Below are 24,185 nucleotides of genomic sequence, written 5' to 3'. Positions count from 1 at the left end.
GTAATGTTAATAAAAAAGTATCAAGGATCATTGGAATAAATATCATGAGGTACTTAGTGCATTAAGCAATGCACTCATCCAAATAGAATTGTATTATGAAGTTTTTTCCAATATACTAAGGTACACATGTAGTAACATAGGCATAGTGTGCAGCAGACATGATGGAGATGCAATATTAATAATCTTGCCATGTTAAATAGTAAAATTATAAATGCTTTCTTATTAGAGTTTTGCATACTGGAAAACATTTAATAAGTACCCAATAAAACCCACTTCCTACATTATTGCATTATTGCACACAAAACACAAACAGATAACAACACATACAAATATGAGCATATACAGGGAAAGTGAAGTAAACAAAAAAAACAGCAGTATTACCCAAAAATCTTCATAAGCTAACTGATTATCTTCAGACACAGAAATGATTGCTCTGCTTCAAAGCTACTACTTCCCTATGTATAACTATCACATATTGTGACTAGCCCCTAAGGAAAGTAGTGTAAGTGCAATGTGCTCAAATATGAGCATTTCCAGGGAAAACACAGTAATAAAAAAACATCAGACCTATAAAAAAGTTTTGATAACCTTACTAATCATCTTCATACATAGAAAGCATCGCTGTCTTCCAAGTCTGTGTTTTCCCCTATTTATATGTTTCATATGCTGTGAGTGGACCCTACGTGAATTACTGTAAGAATATATTTGAAATATAAGTCTACAAATATAGTACTTTTTTAAATGTTTACTTCCTGACTGTTACTGGCCTAGCTATATCAGTAAAGCAAACAAGAGTGAGCCAGACATGTGATATCATCAATGATGTCATCAATGACATTTGTGATGTCATCTTTGATGTCCTGGGTGTTAGTCTTAGCAGTGCACGGTGGTGGCATGAGTTATGGTTGCTTAGCTAACCAGGGATGGAACGGTGGATACCGGCCTGGCAGCCCAAGTTATCAGCCCAAGCGAAGCGAGGGTGTATAACGAGGTCTCCGGACCATTATCCCCTCATTCCAGCCCCTGTAATGGGGGATGAAAGCCATTAGCAACCTAGGTTCGCAAAGTGGGAACCCGGGGTGCTAATAAAAAGTATTTTTCTTCCTACACTAGGAAGCTAAATATTTTCCAAGATGGCCACCACGGGAAGGGAAGGCGGGTTTCCGTACAGGGGCCCTCTTTGCTTTCCATGGCAGCCTGCAGAAGGCGAAAAGAGAACCCTATCACCATATTACCACAAGCACATTTTTCTTACCTTTCAAACCTGTCCCAATTTCAAATAACTTTACCACAAAGCCAGTCCCAGGTGGACAAGGCCACTTTAATCCCATGTGTTGTCCCTCAAAGTCATGGCCTGTAGCCTGATTGTCTGGATCATGACCTTATTCCATGACCCAGACAATCTAGCCACTGCCCATGGCCACAGGCTACACCTCAGTCACCAAAGGTAAATCACTATTTTTTGTACCTACATTATGACACTTGTCAAAAACCAAAATCATTCAGACTTTACGAAAACATTTATATCTAGATCTATACTCTTTTTGAAAACCTTTGTGTATATTTGTCAAATGGCACCACATTTATAAGCCTTTACAATATTTTGGGACCCCCCCTCTAATTTTTCCCCTCTTGACAAAATCCCACCAAACTTCGCAAAAACATTTATATCTAGATCTATTATTAGTTTGCCAAAATAAGTGTAGATTTGACAAATTGCACCTCATTTATAAACCTTTACATTATATTGGAACCCCACCTCTAATTTTGCCCCCCTTGACAAAATCCCACCAAACTTTTTAAAAACATGAATATCTAGTTCTATTATCAGTTTGCCAAATTAAGTGTACATTCGTTAAATGGCACTTAATTTATAAGCCTTTACATTATTTTGAGACACCCCTCTAATTTTGCCCCCTCTTGACAGAATCCCACCAAACTTTGCAAACACAGTCGGAATCAGGGTGGGAATATAATTGCAAATTTTCATGTGGTTTCATTGAGTGTTCGCGGACCTTTGCGGCAACAACATTTGTTTTTTGCTTCTTTCAGCCATATCCCATTCCATCCTCATCACCCCTCACCTCCCCAGAGATTATTTGATAAATTTGACAAGTGCAATGTTGTGTTTTTTAATATGTTTTACTGTGATGTCCGCGGACACTGCTCGCTGTCCACGAATCCAAGATGGTGGGCGTTTCCAAAAATCTGACACACTTCACACTTTTCACCATCCAATCAGCGGGTGCGTCCGATGTCTGCGGACACCGCGTTGCCCTCTAAGCCCATCAGTGCCATGTCCGCTGAGCGAACAGGGAAGTGTGTCCACCGAGCGGACACAGATATCACTAATTTTCTGAGACCTACTTTTTGGTAGTTTTAAAAAGAACTACTGGACAGATTTCCAACAAAAGCACGCTTCGGGACCAAGCTGCCGCTCCTGCCGCAAATTTGGTGGAAATCCATCCAGCACTTTGAGCTGAAGGCGTGAGCAAAGTTTTTTCTCCATTCCGTCTATGGGAAAAACAATCATTTTGGGACCCCCCCATAACTTTGTCCCCCCTTGACCAAACCTCACCAAATTAAGTACAAAATTCCGAGTGGGCCATATACATTTTTTGCAAAGTTTGGCGAGGATTCGTCCACGGGGAGCAAAGTTATAAACCGCCCAAAAAGTGCTCTTCCTATGGGTTTAGCAACTTAACCATAACTACATGGCTGCTACCGCAGGCCATGTAATGTGTGGGGGTAAAGTTAACAAAAATGTAAGGTGGGAGGGTCTGAGGGGGGTCTCCCCCCACATATATATGCGAACAAATGGGAAATTAAAAAAATTACAAAACAGACTTTTGGGACTTAGACTTTTGGATTCGGTTTTCATGTAGATCCTTCTATAGATATCAAGTGATGATGATGATGATGATTATTATTCGGATTATTATTATTATTATTATTATTATTACTATTATCATTATAATGCTGGTTTGATTGTTCACACCAACCCAACCTAACATCTTCTAAGGAATGGAGCAAGTATTTAGAAGGTGTAAGCAGTAGGGAAGAACAAATCTATCAATGATATTTGATTGAAACACCTGCATTACCTGCTTCTGTACTCAGGCGTAACAATAGTGCCGCAGAAAGGCAAGCATCACAGGAGCAGATTAATATGACTTCTAGGGATTGTGGAAACACTTTACCTCACTCTTTGACCTTGGTCCACTCCTGCGACCCTAGAACAGCACCCATAGTCTCCACATGTGGCAGAAGTGGAAAAGATTCAGGCATGGATTGAACTGACTGCCATTGGCAATACAATCCAACACATGTCCAATGTACCTTCCAATCATGTCTCTATGTTCTAATTGCATCTATCCTCATCTTGCAGGTTACTCACATTATCCCCTGCTTCCATGGTTCTTTTGGACAAACTTGTCGAATGAAGCTGCCAGCTCAATAATGTGGTCAGCTGACCCTGAATGCACATGCTAACTCTGAAAATGATGATGTTGAGGAAGACCACACACCAGCAGAGTGTGAACCTCGGATGACAGCTGCCTGACAGAAAAATGTGAATATTTATTTTGAGAACATGGGCCTGGACTGCCCAGAGAGAATGTAATAATAGGAGTTCAATATTGTTTTCCATTTACAACCCCCCATTTTTTATTTAAAGATAATATCCTCAGTAAATACAAGTACTCTCCACCCCTACACTTCACAAATATCCCTAACAAATCCCACTTGCCCATCACCCTGCCCTCTCGCTGGTACACTACAAGGTAATCTTCTCTGTGGTTTTTCCCGACCTCCTATGGAAGTCATAGGGTGAGTTTGACTTCCTTAGCACAGCAACTCCATACATTGCAAATACAGAAGAATCCATAGAGGTGGGGAGGATCTCCTGGTAGTGAGTTGTGTGCTGGGATTGCTAGCCTAACCCAGAGTCACCTCAGTGTTCGAGGATCATCAATATGTGCACATTATCGAAATGCATACCCTGATTCTCATCTAAATAGGCAAGGCCATGCACACGCTCCGAAGAGCAGTACACTCAGGCTGCCTGTTGCTGCCCTGCAGATTGCCTAATTCCATTGCCAACCTTTCTTCTCCAGATAGAAAATAGTAGTCGACATATTGCCCTTGGCCTTGGCTACATGCTCCATTTCTGCTGCCTTCTGCCTGATTAGGTCGTTCTAGTCAGCCTTGCAGAACATTATTAGATCCGCCACCTCTGGTTGAGCCCTTGGTGTCATAGGATGGCACACTAAGCACTAAATAAGTAATGGAGTAGTCATTTTCTCTATAACACTGGCTGGTGAAGCAGATATTGCAGAAAAATGTGTGGAGTTGGTTGTGGTGGTTCCACGTGTGCAATTTATGAAGGGTACAGATGTACCAGTGGTGCCATCATCACTCAGTGGGTATTCCTTTTCACTATCCTCACCATACTACTCATCACCCACTGCATATGTCCTAGCTAAGCCCGGGTGTACATATGTATCTGAAGCCTGAATGATCCTAATTGTTACTGTTTTGGGGTGATTCAGGTTTGGTTGAACTTTGAAGAGATTTGGGTGACTGAAATGGGTTAAGATTATAAAGATTCATGCTGATGAAATGTTGCTGTAAACATTGGGTTGTAGAGGTGTAGCGGTCAGACATTGTTATGGCAGCAAATGTTCAAAGCAAACAGTTTATAGTCATTGCATCGAATTAAAGAGCATTTTTTCATTTTTGTTAATGGGGGTGTTCCACCTCAGCCCCCCTTTTTTAACCTTTAAAACCCGTTACAATAAAAATAAACACTTTACCTTAAAATAAATGCATTCTATGTTTTTTTTTCAATGCATTTATTCTATGGTAAGGCATTCAATGCTATTTAATTCGATGCAATGACTAGATACCAAGCAAACACATGATAAAGTTGATGGAACTGGTCAGAAGTTCAGAACCTTTCCTGCCAGATGCGGCTGAAGAAAGCACAGTGCCTAAATCGCAAGTGGCTTGGATATTTTGAGAATAGGGTAGGTGCAAATCACATAATATTGCAATCCTACCTGACCAAATGGAAATTCCAAATCCACATCATGAATGCTTGCAAAAAAAACAAAAATCAACAGCGGGTTGTGGGTCTTTCAGCAATTATACCTTTATGTGTCTAACATATTGGTTTCTTCCTCGGGCAGGCAGGGAAAAAAGCAAAGAAAAAAGCAGATTGAATACCATTCTTTTATTATACTTCCATGTATTTGTCTAATAGCTTTCAAAACCACCGGGTTCTCTTGCTTTGGCCATCCCGAGGAAGAGACCCGTGTGGCTTTGAAAACTAGAAGAAAAAGATATCAACTTAAATAAATGTATCATTGGTACAAGACTAGCACAGTGTGTCTTATTACAAGTACAGCGTTATGGGTAAAAATGGTGGTAATGCAGTGGTAACTCCTTTACTGTTGCATTAACCCTGCATTACCACATTACTGTACTACAAGTTTGATAGTAATGTGGAGTAAACCCTACACCTTACCATCAACAATCTGCCAAATCAGTGGAATTACACGCAGTGGAATAGGAGCTCTGTTATTTTTTGCATATACAAAAACCTGCACTGATTGGTTGGCCAGCGCTGTTTCCAACCCGTTCTTTGTCAAATATAACAAAGGAAGAGGGTTGGATTGTCCTGCTCCTATGAAAATTAAACACAGCTGTGATTTGTGATTTGTGAAACCTCCTTTGCCTAGAAGAAACATGAACTGTATAGGAGAAACCCATATCCTATGCTATATTTTAGGTCTGTTTATTGTGACCAGACCCAGTGGTATCCACCTACATAACTAACATGCCTGCCAAATGCTCTCTCTCATCTCTCCTCTGCCGATCAAGTTACCAGTGGACACTCTCCCCCTACTTCTTTAGCTAGAAACCTCAGCATCATCTATGACCCTTCTCACACCTTCTCTACTTTCATCTCCAAAACTGGAACAGCAGCTTGCCTCTACCTCTTAAATATTGGAAAAATCAGGCACCTCTTTCATTTCAATACCACAAAGCACCTCTTAACCACACTTGTCTTCTCTAAACTGGACAACTGTGCCAGCATCCTCCATGGCTTTCCGTCCTCCCGACACAATCATTACATTTGCTACCAGGACTTTCTTTGAACTCCCTCACTTCACACCTTTTTCCTTTTACCATAGCAAGTCTGGATGGCACACGTTGCAAAACAGGGCCAGATTAAAATGCTGTCTCCTGGTTCCCAAATCTATCCACGGTATGGCACCACTGTATCTATCCTCCTCTATCCAACTGTACAAGTCTTCCCGTAATCTCCGCTCTGCCACCTCAACAAACATTGACGCTCTTCTCCTTCCATGTGCTTCCTCTTGATTCCACCCTTTCTCTCTTGCTTCTCTTCCGGGTAACAGTGCACATGGATTTGTTCAAAACCAAACCAAAACCCTATCTTCTAGCTTCTGAGTTATCCTCTTAACCTACCCCTCATCAGATTGTAACCTATCATTCTTCCCCCACCTATACCCTGTCTCTGTGCCTCACATGCTCTGCCTCCACTCTAGCACTTCACCCATCATGGTCACATCCCAAGCACAACTGGCCTTATCGCCTATGTGCACTTAAAATGTCCAATGTTGGTTGTCCTTAACCTAGGAATGTCCACTTAAATATTGCCTTGGTGACTGTTCCATTTACTACCCTCCACAACCAGGTCCACAACCTGGTCAGAATGTCCATCAAACTCACCCAATTGTAAGAAGCTCACTGTTTCCCACAAAATCTGATTTCTTATCTATTGTACACTCTTTTTTGATCAAAAGAGCATTGCTCGTGCTCTATACAAATACATAAATAAAACATAAAACAAATAATATCAAGTTCATTGTTGTGAAATATTGTATGCAGGGCAAGAAAATGATTTGAGATATCCTCTAAAGAAACACTACGATTGAGTTAAAATTCCAAATACTTCCTGCATACCATTTTATATATATATGAAAGTTAATGTATGAACGAGGGAAAAGAAATCCCATTTAACTATAACATGCAAACTAGCTTAATCCACACATGGATTTTTGGCCGGAGGCATTGTGAATGCTTAGGGTGCTCCGATATATCTTTTAAAATACAAAATGAAATCACATCCTTTACAGTTAAAATAATAAAAAAAGAGAAATGGGTCTACCTCTCAACAAGTCGCCTGTGTGTGGCAAACACAGCTCTCAATGTATAGCGAAGTTTGGCACCAAGGAGGGAAGACCCAAATGTTCTTTCAAACATTTACTTTCTCTGATATACAGAGGCTTGGTATTACAATAACTGAATACATTAGAGAGGACTTCGTTTTAGCGCCACACACCTTTAAAACCATATCCACAGGCTGAGCTTTTAAAAGGGTAAAAACATGAGAAATACCTAACAGCACTTGGTATATTTTTACAGCAGCCTTTTCGATATGCTTCTTCGCATTAATGAGTGTAACTGTAATTCCTAAATACATAAATGCAATCGGGATTGGTTCAAAACCTTACTTAAAAACAGTCAATCAATATCAGGTGGGTCCAAGGCCAAATAATGTGATGGCCGATTTTGTTGCTTTTACCTTTTGGTCAAGCATTGACATCTATACCATAAAATCAATTAATTTATGTAAAGCCAATGAGGTCCGGGCAAATAAGCAGACCCTCCAGCTTTTCCGATTTCGTGATTTGCAATAAAAACACAAAATTAGCTGTTTACTGCAATTGCCACGTAATACACATTAAACTTCATTGAAAATTACGTTTCCTGCTCGCTCCTGTGTTTGTTTTTAGTTTTGGCTATTAGGTGATGCTGAATGCACTACCTTTACGTAAAACCATTGTCATTATAATAAAAGCTTTCACATAAGAGCTTCAAATAGGGGCTTTGAATGAGTGTCTCTAATGCTTTTCAATGCAGATAACATATGATGCTGGATTTGTGTTGTTTGGCTCTGTGTCCACACATTTAACTCCCATCTTTATGTCAAATATGTATGATTTTCCACCCACTCCCACCAATCTCCACCCAAAACAACACCCTGTCTGCATTCTTTTGCACTCTTTCCCTACATTTGTATTGCGTTCTCAAATTGCCAGCCATGTTTACTTCCAAAATGATGGCCGCCATATGTTAATGTTAATAAAAAGTAATTTGACTTGTTTGATGCTTTGAAAAAAAATGTACTACAGGTTTTAAATTATGTCATATATTTGAATGTATTTTGTATTAAAATTAAACAACTTACTATTATAGATAAGTTTTATTGTCAAATGTCTCTGAAACTCTCCATGCACTTACCTCTGGGTGTTTGGTCCACTGATTACTAATGGAAGCAGTACCTGATTGGATAAACGTAAAGTTTGTGAATTCAGTATGATGTGATGCGTCCAGAGTATGTGCTTTTTTCCACAATGCCACCATTTTCTTTTACCCAATGCTGGTTTGCAGCAGAGCAGGGCTCTATGGGCTGTAATGATTGAATCCGATATTTGAAATGAGAGGCTACTTTTAATCTGTCTAGGCACAGCAATGGTAAATTCCAGGGATTTATACTGCATCCCTTTGATTTTACTGGTGACAGAAATGTCTCCACAGAGTTCCGAGCTAAATACTTGGCAACACACACGAGGATCATGGGCCCGTGGCTTTAAAACATGAACGTTTCAAATGTCCCCGGCTTTAAGACTCTGGAGACTCAAGAGCTCTGCAAACTAAAAGATACTATGGGAATGGGGGTTCCCGGACATGTTTTATTTTAGGAGGGTCAGGGAATACAAAGTTTGGTATGAAAGGCCACTAAAAAAGCTGTGCTTTCCAGTCTGTTCTTACGTTCTCGTGCACATGCGTTATAGTTTTCTATCTGTTTCCATGTCCTGGGTGGTCTAGTCTTTTTTCTCTTTCTGTCCTCTTTTTTCAGCCCCAGTCCTTCCTCTGTAAGTCTGTCTGGGGGCTCTAGTATCCTGAGCAATTCTCCTGCTGTCAGTGCTGCAATAACATGGGGGAGCCCGAGAACTCTCAGATCCCAGAGCTGGAGTTCAGCGACTTTGTGGTTCTGCATGGACCAGTGCAGGTGCCCTGCGATCCTTCTCTCCATGTTTTGAGAGAGCCTGCACCATGAGCTTGCCAATGAGGTGAGCCTGAGCATACTTTATATTGGTGGAAAGACAAGAGTGCCCTGTGACTGGCGGCTCCGATGTGCTAAGCTGACAGTTCTGGGAAAAGGCACATGTTTACAATGTGTTTCCTTCTAGTATTTACTGTATGGCACACGCTGCTTCTTTCTGTAGAATATCGCATGCCTCTCGTGAGTTTGCCAACATACTCGAAAGCCTGTTCCCTTCCCAAACCTGCCAAATGCCAAACAGGAAGCTATGCAATCTGCTTTTAAATTAAGGCATATGAAAAGGGGGACAGACATGTAATTGTAGATAATTTACATAGTTATGAAATATTCTTTATATTGTGTCATATTGAGCTCATCTTTGGGGTTGCAACCTTTGCTTGAAGAAACAAACGTATTTGAAGCCCTGACCCTTATCACACCCCTTTGCATAGATTTAAATAAATGTAGTAGATTAGCAAGGGGAGTGGAAAAACATGCCTGCAGTTTTTCAATCAACAATAACTTTATTGGGCCAGGAGGCCCTCAATGTACTACATAACACATAACATATAAACAATTACAATAGCTCAAGTTGCCACCAACTTTCTTAGATATATGGAAGCAGTTTCTTTCACCCCGGGGCCTTTACTAATGACCATTACCCCAGGCTCAGTTAGTTCTAATCAATTGGCCCAGTATGCAGGCTTTCCTCATCATTTTGTGATAACCCAGACTCTTTTCCCCAATGGAATTGTATTAGATCCAGAGAGCAATGGATACAGTGTCCTAGATCCCGTGGGGGTATGCACTGTTATAATTGGCAGAGGCACTAATTACATTCATGCTGCCAGGTTGTGTGCAGCATCTCATTCCGATACCCAGAATTCTACTTGCCACTATTTTTTCCTTTCGCTTAATGCATATGGCATTGAATTTATGATATTGTCTCGAATTATGGATGAGCAGCCATAAACCACTCTAAACCAATGGGTGCACCAATTTATTAACAATTCCTGGGTATCCTGGTGTGCAGTGCTGACTTTTGGTGCTCCTTGCACAAATAAGAACCCCTCTTAATATATCCCTCTCATATTTACAGGTTCCATCCCTTGTCCATACTGCAATCCGGGATCCAAGGGGGACTGGTTTGGGTTCATCCAAGACTGCCCCTCCACTTTGCTTGAAGCCTGTATGTATATTTCTGTGCGCCCGGTCTACCTGCCTGCATATAACCTGCTGTGATGGTTGAATAATTTTATTCTTATAATTTAATGTTTGTGTGTTGTAGGTCCTCAGATTGTCTGGTGTGAGTATCTCCTCTTCAAGAAGGGCTTTATTGTGGCCTGTAGTTACACCCATGATATTTAGTCAATTTTGGGTGCAGTGCCAAGACACTGCTAGCTTTCTCCACTGTTGCTGACAGACCCATGAGCAGACCCCCATACTAGGTTGGCTCTCCATCACACATTCTTAACTTCTTCTCTCTTCTAAAAATAAGCAGAAGCAGCTTCTTTAGGACTTCCAATTCTCATAGGACAAGGTCACATTTGTATCTCACTAGAGGTCCCTTGTCAATTCCGTCAATAGTGGTGATAGTGGCTGGAGTTCCAAGAGGGGTAAAAGCGCAGGGGGAGTTGTTGTTGATGATGATGAGGTGCTAGGCCTGGGGGACAGTGGTCTCCGCCCGTGATCCCCTGTTGATGGGGGGCAAGTCATTGCATTCTGGGCTACAGTTTCTTCTAACACATCACGGCTAGTGTGACAGAATATGCAACTTTGGCAATATCAAGATCCTCAGAGCATTTTGCCACAATAGCATTTTCCATGGGAACTGTACGATCAATACTACACGTCTCCCTCTCTACAAACTTAACACACAAACAAGATACCACACATCTCCCACTCTTCCAAATGAACAGACAAACAAGATACACAACCAGGCATTCAGAGACCACCAAAACCACCACACTCCTGCACATCTGTAAACACCAATACAACAATCACGTCCACAAAAGCGTATCCACATTCACGTAACTAACATTCAACACAATCAAGCACACAAATCACCAACTGCCCGGGACTGCCACTCCCGGACCTCACAGCTGCCACCTGCGAGCACATACGTTTCTTGCCACACTCTCAACTATCAGAGCATATCTCATCCTGCTCCATCTGCCACATGGAGACAAGGGTCTGCCACACCCAGCACAACCGCGTACTCACAGAACCATCAGGCACTAGCTAACATTCAATAAACCATTTCATTTACATCCTTTCTCACTACATCACACCCAACTACATCACACCACCATTCATCTCAGAAAAACCTGTCATTTGTGCCATCCAATTATTAATTCACATACACAACCCGCCATAGAAAACACTGAAAAGAAGGAAAGGACAGAAAAGAAATCTCACAAAACAAAGATCACATTTAAACAACGGAGCTGGGAAAGAACAGCGCGAGAAGAAAAAACACAGCAGCAGAGACTGATCAGATCTGAGTCTAAGTGCAAAAAGATCTTTAAAAAAAAAACTGGAATGCAGCCAAAACATGAAAGCATTCAAAGTTTAAAACATGTATGGCCAAGGAAAATAAACCGGGAATATATTATAATATGCATGCCATTTATAATATGCCCAAATAGTTGCATGCTTATCACGCAACATTCATGTCACATTTAAACATCAGGCTCACTCTCATTCAATATAGAGATCATTCGACATATTCACTAATCTGTCACACCTCATTTGGAACATGTAGTACCAACATCCAAAGCAGCATCCGAATCCCAACATGACATACATCATGTATTCCATGGCATCAGAACGATGCTGTGCCACTGTGCCATTAAAATTATACATGTGACAGTTCTCATCATGAATTAAATAATATTATATATTAACATCATTGCCCTTTGGATTTCATAACACAAAATATCAACATGTCATATAACAATAAATAAAATCTAGAATTTCAAGAACCTGAAAATCCTGTAAATTGTTAAACACTACACGTAAAAAAAAAAACACATAACATATTTTTTTTCTTGTGTTGTTTGTTGGTAATTGTAAAGAAAAGAGAGTGTATTATTATTATGTATACACCCACACTTCCTCATATAGCAAATGCAATTATCCACAACATCATTCACTACACCCAGTCACCATTTCAACCAATACGCTACATCATGCAAACATAAATTGCACAGTGTGCCTTCCCAGCCAGGCGCACGAACATTAACAACACCAAGTGCTCACTCCGAAATAACCATAACATGCTTACCAGGGCTAGCACCATTCAACTATATGATTGCAGTATCTGCATTAATCATATATATCTGAAAGTATTAACTAGCTAGAACATAACATTTTAAAATCATTGCATCCAAAACATCATAAAATATTAACTGCATTCATAATGAATAGCAAAAAAAATTGGATCACTATACAAAATTAATTGTAGTCCATAAATTGCACGATGACTGTGACTGCAATTGAAGTACATGAGGGAAACAAAAACAGTACCTGTGCCTCATGTTTACACAGCATGGAAATCAGAAACGTGGTCAGTGCCCCCATGCTGCCTCACATTATTTCTTTCCGCAGTCAGAGAATGCATTTTCTTTTTTAGAAGGTGCAAACTCATTTTCATACAGTTAATCCTCAGCACCAGAAGCATCTCAATGAAAGCAGTTTGCATGGCAGCATCGCGGCCGCACTTCGGAAGAAATGGTACCTAATAATATTTTGGCCGTAAATTATGGCAGTAAGTGATGACGTTTCCTTGAAGGACTTCACAATTGAATTAAACACAGCCTTTCTGTGTACGTCACGCATACAGGACGTAGCGAGGTCCTTTTATTTTTTAACATATTCTGCTCAGTTCCATGCACACAGATCAATACACGTACAGTGATCAGAAACGAAACAAAAGTTCTGCACGCAAGCATTCTATTGCTTCACCGAGTCCTTGGAACACTTTCACTGTAACGTTCAGTGCTCCGCCAACACTCGCTCCGAATTCGACCACGTCATCATTTTAAAACGAGTGGCAAACTGAGCGGATCTCTGGGTCCGTTCAATTAGTTAACGACGGGCCGTTGTTGCATGCCTACAATGGGCCTCATTACGACCCAGGCGGTAAGTTACCGCCTGGGTCGTACCTTTACCACCATGGCGTAAACTACCTTTACGCCATGGTGGTTGGCGGACTTACCGCCCCATTCCGAGGTTGGCGGGGCGGTAAGTCCCCAATCCCCATTTACCCTTCCCCATTCCCATTTTTGCCCCATAGGGCATAATGGGAGTGGGGAAGGCGTTAATTACGCCACGGTAAATTACGGTGGCGTAATTAACATCAAGGTCCCTTAGTGCCATGGATTTTAACACCTGCTAAAAGCAGGTGTTAAAACCTCCATGGCGCTAAGGGACCTCGGAATCAGGCGGTAAGGGTCGGCGCTGTTTACGCTGCCGTAAACCCCTTACTGCATGAGTCGTAATGAGGCCCAATGTCATTCTAAGGCAACTGCTGAATTTATATGGAACAGAAACAGCCCTCATTATTGGGCAACCAGTGGATCCTGGAGTATACGGCTGCGGTTTGGTTGCTTGCCAGACAGTAGCAGGGCTCATCCCTTGGGCAGATGGAGAATGATTATACTCCTTGATGGGCATCTGGCTGGCGCTGAGTGCAGGGCTCACTATCTGCTGGGCTCATCATGGTAGCAGGACTTCTACCTTGCGCAGGTTACAATGAAAACTTCTCATAGGAAACTGGCTCTGGCCTTCATCACTGCTGGGTCATCATGGACCGCTGCCATCAGTCACTTCATTACATGAGGGATCAGCAGTACTTCTCATGTGGATCCTTAACATCTTTGGGACCAGCAGGCTCTCCCCATCTCATCTCTCTCATGTTGGGGATCAGAAACACCTCCTGATCCCATCCTCGTCACCATGTGTAGTGTTGGAGGATGGTGAGAAGTCATTAGTGATCAGGTAAGGCACAGGAGAACTTGAGTACATAAAAAGGAGTAAGCTTATTTGTACTTACAGGGCTAGTTGGTTAGAAAGGCAGGGAGCTAAATAGATGACATCCTTTCAGTGAGGTTCTCCCATCCTGTGTTCTCAACTGTAGCTCTTGGAACCCTCAGGTCCCATCACATTCTAGATGACATCACTGTATTCTACTACCAGCACTGTGTGCACCCAGTCCAGGTAGATACAATCAATACTACAGGTCTCTTCTACCAGTACATGTGACACAGATCTGCGAGTCATGACAAGCAGTCCCCTTCACCCTGCGGGCACCAAACAACCCACAGGAGCACACCACCCGAGTCACCCGGCAGGTGAATTAGAGTCCATTTGAGCTGGGGGGGGCGTGGCCAATGGTGAGGCACAGCAAAGCAGCAGCAAAGAGCCCCCTTGGGAGCTCGGAGGCACAACACCTGCACCCTCGTTCCACAGAATTCGCCCTGTCGGTGAGTCAGAGTCCATTTGAGCTGTGTGGGGCATGGCCAATGGTGAGGAACAGGAAACCAGCAGCAAAGAGCCCCTGTGTAAGCTCAGAAGCACAACACCGTGTCCTTGTCCCGCTGGCTTGCAGATTTGTTAATGTACCTATAGTTGTTTGGAGAAAAAAAGCAAAGGAAGAAAAGCTATCTGCATTATTGAAATAAAAAATAATTATGTACGGTTGAAAATGGCATTTCAAAAAATGATATATCATTGAAACTTTCTGTACTGTACTTATACCCTCAAGTCCAATTCTATCCTTGCTTCCGTGTGTCTCTCCCATTACAGTCTAACTAAATAACGCCACTCCTGATCTTGAGCACGCTCTGTCTATCCCAGTGTGCTTCATTCTGTCGCAGCAGTTTCCCTTTTGCATTTGTGCCCATTTCTTTCTCCTTGCTTCTGTCACGTGCTGCTTTTCTCATGTCTTGTTGTCTGTGATCGATAGCTCCATTTCCAGGAGGCAATTGTTTGAAGGATTCCACCCTGATAGTACTCAATGCCATGCGTGTCTCTGTCAGGGACGTCATTTCACCAAAATGCCAGGGGTAGCGTAAGTGATGTCACATGACCCTTGACCTCTGATGACATCACAGGAAGTGATGCCATTTGACCCCACCCCACAATGACATCATGGAAAGCGATAGAACATGACCTTTCACCACTTTAAAGAGTCTAGCAATTATTGTACATAATTCCAGAAAGACACATTATTTGTTATTCATATTCTTTCTTATTTTCAGTCTTTGCTTAAAGTGTTATACTTGTGGAACTCCCTGTTTTTTTTTAAGAGGCCTCAAAATAAATTCCAACAAAGAGCCCCATCGCACTGGTCACAGCCCAGGAGTTCAATCTAAAAAAAAAAAGTACATTTTTTATTTTTTAGTGCTAGCAAGGGAAACCTTAGTGGTCGCATTTGCGACCCCTGGCAACCCCCAGATGACGTCCCTGGTCTCTGTATATACATAATCCACACTTTTATACAGCACATAACACACACGTTTTCTATTCAATAATTAAACTGTGCACTGCTGTCCTCGCCACACCTCTCTCCACAAATACTTGCTGTGCACATAGGGTGCCCACTATGGTCAGGATAGATTATCTCCAGGAAGCACTATTCCCCGCTGCCTCAGGGGGTTTGTAACTTCTCACAACTAGGCTTGTCATAGGTTCAACCACAGCTGAAAGCATCAAAATAAGAGCAGCTACCCATTTGACATGATGTCAGCATGCCCCCTAAAAATTAAATGATTCTTGTTTACCTTACAATGTTTCAATGTTAAGAGCAGGGCACATGACCAAGTTAAAACAAGCATTGCCAATGCAACAGTTTTGACTTTTGCCTAAGCAGTATTAAATGGCCATAATTGGTAAAAAAGTTCTTAATATATTTACACAAGCCAAAACTGTGGAGGCAGCATGAAGGCGTGATATATGTCATAAGTTTGTCTGGTCACTCCAATGGGTCTTGGCTTGCTGGCGAGGCTCCAATCATCATACACAAAGCTGCCATTGGCTGCATATGTAAAATCAGTTGCTGATTGGCTCAGTTCACGGAAGAGCATGTCTGCTTGCGATAGGCAGAAACCAAATATAATGAAGACCCTGCCACCTGTTTGGGTCTCTGTTTTCCACCTGGGACTGTTCGGAAACTGCCCTGCCCACTCAAACGACGTGACCACTGCTGACCTGCTGCCTCTGATCTTCAAATCGCAGGACAAGGACCCCAGGCCTCCACACATGGGTAGGAAAACTTTTTAAGGTGCTTTCACTACCCTGAAACTTGTGGGATTTACCGACTGACAGTGTGCCCATCTGCTCTTTTTAAAATCCCATTCCTTCATTTGACAACCACACATACCTCTCTTCTCACTCCCATCCGTGCAGTGCTGGAAATGGACAACATTTTTGGGGGACTCTCTCCCCTAACCCCTTTTAGGGAAGGGGTGTGGTCAGAGTGATGGGGACGTGCCCCAAGGGGCGGAGCTAGGACAAGCTTCATGGCAAGCGTGCAATGTTCTCAGAAAAAAAGATTTGCTATTTATTTTCTTAAGCAAAACTAAACAAAAAGGAAATGCTACTATAGATGGCGTGATATCATTTATTTTCACCGGAATGCAGGTTATAGTAACACAAAATGCAGAAGAAAGGGTAAATCAAGTTCTTTGTGCAGTGTATTTAGGGCCTGAATATTCATTTTACAAAATGGCCCAGATGCTTTTTTTAACATCCACGTCATTCTTCTTATGTTCCCTTGCAAGGAATGCAATTTGCACCCCACTACCCCTGGAGTAGCCAAGCTCTTACATATTTGGCAGGCTCAAAGTCTGTAAGGGGTGGGCCACTGTGGTGCAAAAACAACAGATGACTGACTGTCTATGTGAAGGCTGTTCCGCAGTTGTGTGATTTTGTTGTTCATATGGCTGAACACACGCTCACACTCTGCAGTGGAGATGGCTATGCTATTCAGTGTTGTGAAGAGCAGAAGCATATCCAGTGGCACATGCTTCCCTCCATTGTCCTTCCCTAAAGCCTTACACAATAACCATTATTGCCAATTTAAATCTTTTGCAGAGTGTGGCACTTCATGTTCCCCATAAAGAATGTCGTAGTCTTCCGGCCAGTACTTGGCATACACATCCTTGCACACTGATATGAGGTCATGACATTCTGAGAGGAATGGGTCTATCAATGCGCTTGGTACATGTGAAGAGGCTGCAGTGAAGAGTCTACACTACTTCTGAAAAATTGTCTTCTATTGATTTCTACATCAACTTTCCGGCCTGAGTGTAACACAACTCCATGAAATTCCATTTTCTGGGCAGAAGCTACAGCCAGCTTTGTGTATTGGGCTTCCCAGTCCCCTGCCAAGACCTCAACAACCTTAATTTAACAGCAAATTAAACAATGGGCCTCTGGAAGAGTAATTGAGTTTGCCTGTAATTTCAAGGACAATATGGCCAGTTTACCTAATGCATGGCTCATCAAACTCAAGTTCTTGACAAACTCAATACTTGTCAACCTTTCGAGAAGGCCTCTATATTTTGCATGTTCAAAGCCTCCCCTTTTTGGGTCTGCGACTGCAGACCGAAATGTGATGCCAGGGCTGGGTCGATGTCCCAAACAACTGTCACAGTGCAACAAATAGATTCAACCCATCGGGTGTCAAGAACCCAGCCTATCATTCAGAACATGGCTGACAATTGAGCCGCACCTTCTTGTAGTTCTCTTTTAATTTTGGAGAGCTGTGGTATAGGGAATACAGGGCATGCATAAAGGCCTTGAAGTTGTTTGTCCCGGAGACCTCCTTCAAAGCATCGCCCACAGTCAACTCCACTCGATGATTGCAATTTAGTATATCTGGATAGTACTCTTTTTTTTTAGTTGTGTTGCGAACTCTGCCACCTGCCCCATCATTGCAGATGTTCTATCCGTAGTGAAGGCGATCAGATTCCGCTCTATATAATTGTGTGGAAGATATTTCTGGCGGCACGTTTGCAGTTCTCTCGTTGTCGATTCTGCTGTGGTTTGTTGTAACTCCACCAACTCAAGAAAAAATGTTTTAACATCAAACAGATGGAGTCTTCTGTAGAGAGATGCCAACTCCTGCCAGTTTCATGACTGCACATTTCAAACCCTTCGCTACCTGTCTCGCCTCTCTCTGTAATTCATGCTTCCACTCTGGCTTAATGTCCCTCCCTCCCACTGAAGCAAGTCATAGTTAAACCCATCTTTAAAAGATTAGTGCCGGCCCCTCTATGCTCGCCAGTAATGGCCCGATAGCCAACCTTCATTGCAAACTAAAGTCCTAGAGCGAGCTGTGCTCCTCTTAGTCAGGAAATCCATTGACAATAAGACCCTCCTACATGACTGCCAATTAGTGTTCAACCCAAATCCTCACCTGCTCACCAGGAGGACCTCTTGAAAACATATGCCTGTTTTGTGGAGAAAGGTGTGTCCCAAACGTTCTCACGGAATGCTCACAGTGCTGGCATCATGAGGAAAGGGTGAACGTGATTCCATATCAAGGCTTGGGTGCAATTGGTGGATCACCTGATATTAAATGAAGGGGGGGGGGTGTTGCAGGTGTTCCATCCTGGTCCATGTGATTAACAGCACCTGCCTTTCCTGGTGCAAGATCTGATGATGGCAAATTGCCATTATTGTTCTTGTGCTTCTAATGGCACCATCGGTTAAATTAATTTACAAAATGTTTGTAGATCCATTATGGGTTCACCATAAAATGGCAGGTAGGTAAGGATGAAGGCTGCCAGGTGGTTATCCTCCAAGGAGCATAGGAGATTTACAAAACGAAACGTGTCCGTTAAATCAATGAAAAAAAGAAACGTTCAAATTGCAAAGTTTGTAATGTTGCTATTGGATTTTAGAGTGAATGCAGGCAGGGGTACTGTACAGCAACACGTCTAGGCAATTTCACTGCAGAATTGATGCCATTAAACTAAGGAGACATATCACAGCTTGCACAAGGAATGGTGAGCCTTCCAACTGCACCAAACCGGCGTTAGCATCCATGAGACTGAGTTATACAGCATCATACATTCTGCTGCCCTGGATTGCAAAAGTGAACATTCTAAAATTCACACATGTATGAGTTATCAATATCATAGAAGTGTACTGGATTTACAAAGTGTTTGCAAATCCATTTTACAGACGGTGCTTGCAAGGAATATTTTCCTTTACTCCTTGGGAGCACCGTCCGTTAAATAGACTAACACATGTTTTGTAAATCCATTTAACGGACGTCGCTTGCAAGGATTATTTTCCTTAGAGGAAAATACTCCTTACAAGCAATGTCGGTTAAATTAATTTACAAAAACTTTGCATACCCGTTATGGATTCAGCATAAAATGCCAGGATGCAGACTGACAGGTGGTTACTTTTCCTCCAGGGAGCACAGGAGATTTACAAAACGAAACGTGTCCATTAAATGGATTTACACAACTTTTGTAAATAATCCATTTAACGGACGGTGTTCGCAAGGAGTGTTTTCCTTTAAAAATGGAAAATACTCCTTGCGAGCACCGTCTATTAAAACAAAAGTATTCATAAAGCATATACTTACCGGAATCAACACGCCCGGCCACAGCACTCCAACATGGCGTGGTTACTTTGAGGCTGAAGAGGAAGTGGATGAGGCTCCTTGTACTATCAAGTCAGGAAACTGGTAAGGTGATGCTCACTGTACTTCCTGAAAGCACACAATGATAGGCTGCTTATGTTAATCCTTATGATTGGAAGTCAAAGCTGCTATTCAGCTTCTGGCCAATCATAAGGATGAGAAGCCAATCATTGCAGTCAGGCGAAGCTTTGTCGAAGAACAGTGATCGTTATCGAGTACTGATATTTTAACCTGTGCCCTCGATCTCAGTTTTGGGGGCAACTTAAAGCAGGAAAACAAGACATTCTTTGACGGAACGGAGCTCCGCCTTGTTCCGGGTCAAATCCTCCCCTGCATCCATGCAATGCAGTCCAGCCCCCATTTCACACACTCACATCCACACAAACTCACTCCCCCGTGCACTCAAGGTCAGGGTCGGACTGGGACAAGAAATAGGCCCGGTCACCCAAAAAAAAGTGTGCCACCCCTCGCCTCAAAAAAGTGTCCCACCCCTCGCCGCACGACCCTTGACCTCTGATGACATCACCGGAAGTGATGTCATTTGACCCCACCCCAAAGTAACATCCCAGGAAGTGAAGAAACATGACCTTTCACCCCTTGACAAAAAAGGAAGTGGCATCAAATAGCATTGTACTTAAGTACACTAAATGACTGTGAATGCAAGCAGACGTCCAAGGCTAAATGATAATGTTATTGTATAGCACTTAGTTTAAGCTCTTTTTTTATAGAACAAATATACATACAATATCACCCAACCTGTGTTGATACTCATGCATCGACCTAAGGAGGATGAAAGGCTTTTTGAAAAAAAGAAAAAATAAATTGAAAAAAATATATATATTATTTTCAATTTTGTTTTCTTCCAAACTGGCCCAGGCATGGCCAGAAACCGGCCCCCATTCCCCAGGGACGATTTTGTCCCAGCCACGAGCCGAAAGGCCGAGGGGCCAATCCAACCCTGCCCACGGTCACAGGCAACCTCAATTACATGCACTCTCTCTCACCTTTTCAGGCATTCCCATCACTCTCACCCTCATTCTCGCACACACGCTCTCACAAACACTGTCTCACTCTAACAGACATCCATCACGTCGATGCTCCATTGCAGACTACCTCAGTCCTTACAGTGCACACCAACCCCCATTTCACACACTCAGCTCCCCACAAACTCACTCTCTCATGCACCCGCAGTCACAGGCAACCTCAGTCTCATGCACCTTCTCACGCCAGCAGGCATCTTGTCTCTCTCATCCTCATTCTCACACACATGCTCTCACAAAGACCCTCTCATCACTCTCAAATACACCCATCACGCTGATTGTCCCATGGTCACAGGAAAACTCAATTACATGCACCTTCCCCCTCCTTGCAGGCATCCTGTCAATCTCACCTTCAATCTTGCACACATGCACACACAAATACCCTCTCACTCTCCCAGACACCCACCTCGATATCCCTCCATTCCATAATACATCCGTCCTTACAGGCACTGGTGTAACAGGGGCCCCCGCAGCCCCTGCGGTGCGGGGGCCCCGCCAGAACATGTCCTGGGAAAGGCCCCCACTTGTAGAAAAAAAATGATTTTTTTTTTAATTCACTCTGCATTTATAAAGAAATAATTTCTGTAACAGAAATAATTTCTTTATGAAGTCAGAGTGACTTCAAAAAGAAATGATGGGCCTCCTTACGGGGAGGGTGGAAACCGTGCCATTGCTACCAGCAGATTGCTGCCGGACCCGTAATGATTTACCGGTGCCTGACTTCCCGGTAACACCGAGGGATTACAACCGAAGCGGTCTGGGAAGTCAGGTGCTGGTAAATGGTAAGTCCCCATTTCCATAAAGTCCTATCGGACTCTATGGGAATGGGGACCACAGAAGCACCGACACAGTTAATGGTGCCGGTGCTTCTGTGAAAACTATGTGGGTGGGTGCCGTTCTGCCGGGCAGGTCTGACCTGCCGGGCAGGACGGCAACCGCCCTTAGAGCTGTAATATGCCGGCCCAGAAACAACAGTGCCGGTGAGTTTACCAGCACTGTTGTTTACAGTCCAGCATAGTTGTAATGAGGCCCAATTTCTTTTTTAAGTGTTAGGGCTCCCCTCAACCCCATGATGTGTGCGTGTGTGAGTGTATGTTGAAAGGGTGCACACTTAAATGTATCGGTGGCTGCCTGTGCGAGTGTATGGTGAAAGGGTGCACACTTTAATATATGGGTGGCTACCTGGGTGGGCCTGTATGGTGAAAGGGTGCACACTTAAATGTATAAGTGGCTGCCTGTGTGAGTGTATGGTGAAAGGGTGCACACTTAAATGTATGGGTGGGTGCCTGGGTGTGTATGCCTGTATGGTGAAAGGGTGCACACGTAAATGCATGGGTGGCTGCCTGGATGTGCCTGTATGTTGAAAGGGTGCACACTTAAATGTATGGATGGCTGCCTTGGTGTGCCAGTATGGTGAAAGAATGCACTCTTAAATGAATGGATGGCTGGGGGTGCATGTGTGTATATGGTGAATGGTGTGTGTGCTTGTGTTCAGGGGTGCAACAAAACCTACATTTCGGGGGTTAACCCTTCAAATGTTGGGAGGGATGCCAACTTCATGGGCGGTGGGGGAGGGGCAAACTTATTTGTTTGGGTCATCTAATTTCTTTATGCATTTTTATGAGACTATTCTAGTGCAGCTTCAATGTTACAAGCAGTTCACTCTCTCCTTTAAGGTTTAAATCACCCACTTATGGACTGCTGTGAGAATGAGTGGTCTCCTGTTCCCTCTCTACCCTTCCAATCACTCCCCTGGCATGCAAGTATTAAACCCACATCACGATTTCAATTGCCTAAAAAATTTGGCATTTGAATGCAGGTACTAACATTGAATTCCTTTATGTTAGTAATTGGTGGGTTCTTGTTAACAGAGAAACCCAGGTGCTGTTTAACATATGTGTCCTTTTCTGTATGGCAACTGCTCTGAAGGTCAGCCAGGTCTAGTCAACATAGCCCAAAATTTCAGGGGGGAGTGCTGAATCCCAGTCAACTCAATGGTGTTGCACCAATACTTGTGTTTAATGCCTGGATTACTTCTTGGTAATCTTCATTACTCCTAGCCCTATTCTTCCTCGTCCCAGTGTGTATGAGACAGTACTTGTGTATAAGGCACTCTGCCTCATACACAAGTACTGGGATACGGTAGAGGTACATAGAGGTAATGCTTGATTTAGCTACATGTAATCTTCATTACTCCTAGTCCCACTCTTCCTCATCCCAGTACTTACCTATGATGCAAGGAGCCTCAACCGTAAGATCTGGGTCAAGGAAGAGGGACGTGGAGGTAATCCTGGGCCAAGGAGCTAATTTTGGAGGTTGGGGTGGTAGGGGGAGGGGATGTGTGGGGGGGGCAGGATTGTATGACAAATTATAATGGCTGTCCATGTCCAGGCTAAGCAGGCATGTTATGTGGTATTAGTGGCTAGAGACACATTTTGGTGCAGCCAGTCTAGTCATTCCTCAGTTCGGTATGACTTTTTTTTTAACGGGGCATTTATGATAAAGCAGTCCTGCTGAGTGAATTACAGGGCTAGACTGCCATTTGGGTGCTGCCAGTCTAGCCGTTTCTTACTAATGCATTGTATATTTTTCTGGGCATCTGTGATTAAATGATATGATATAAGTCATTTATAACGCACCTGCACACAAGTGTTTCTAGGCGCGACAAGACAAGGGATGGAAGATAGAGGGAGGACAAGACAAACGATCTTACTAGGCCTTGTGTCATTCAGATCGTGCAAGTGCGAGAACGAGAAGCGCAAGGGGAAAGGGAGGGGGGAAGTGCAAGGGAGAGGGGAGGGGAAAAACAGGGCAGCAATGCTCTGAGTAAGTGCTGTCAGGGCAGCACAGCTCTGTGTAGTTCAAGGAGAACAAGGGACTGTAGGGTTACAGTTACAGCCCCTAAGTGCATGGTAGGACCAGAGGCAGTGCAAGGGTGACTGATCAAGAAAGAGTCTCGACTCAGTTAGACTCTGAGGGTAGCCAAGCAACGAGTCGGTACAGCAGACAGGTAGGTCAGGTAGGCCAGCAGGGGAGGGAGAGAGAGAAAGCAGAGGGGAAGAGGAAAGTTTTGAGCTGCTTCCAGAACTTTAGGTGGTCCGCTAAAGCTTGAGAGGGGCAGGGAGGCTATTACAGAGGGAGGCACCTGCAGAGGAGAGAGATCTACCCCCCACTCTTTTCCTGGAGAAGCGTCGAACCCTTAGAGAGTTGTAGGTAGCTGAGCGAAGGGCTCAAGAAGGAAGATATTTTGGAAGAGAGCGTTGGATGTAGTGGGGGCCCCAGGCCCAGAAAGCCTTGTGGACAATGCAAAGGGTCTTGAACTTGATACTTGCAGCAACTGGGA

The sequence above is a fragment of the Ambystoma mexicanum genome, chromosome 1q (assembly GCF_040938575.1).
Source record: "Ambystoma mexicanum isolate Mex_15411 chromosome 1q, UKY_AmexF1_1, whole genome shotgun sequence".
Taxonomy (NCBI): Eukaryota; Metazoa; Chordata; class Amphibia; order Caudata; family Ambystomatidae; genus Ambystoma; species Ambystoma mexicanum.
Note: the sequence above shows the minus strand (reverse complement) of the source record.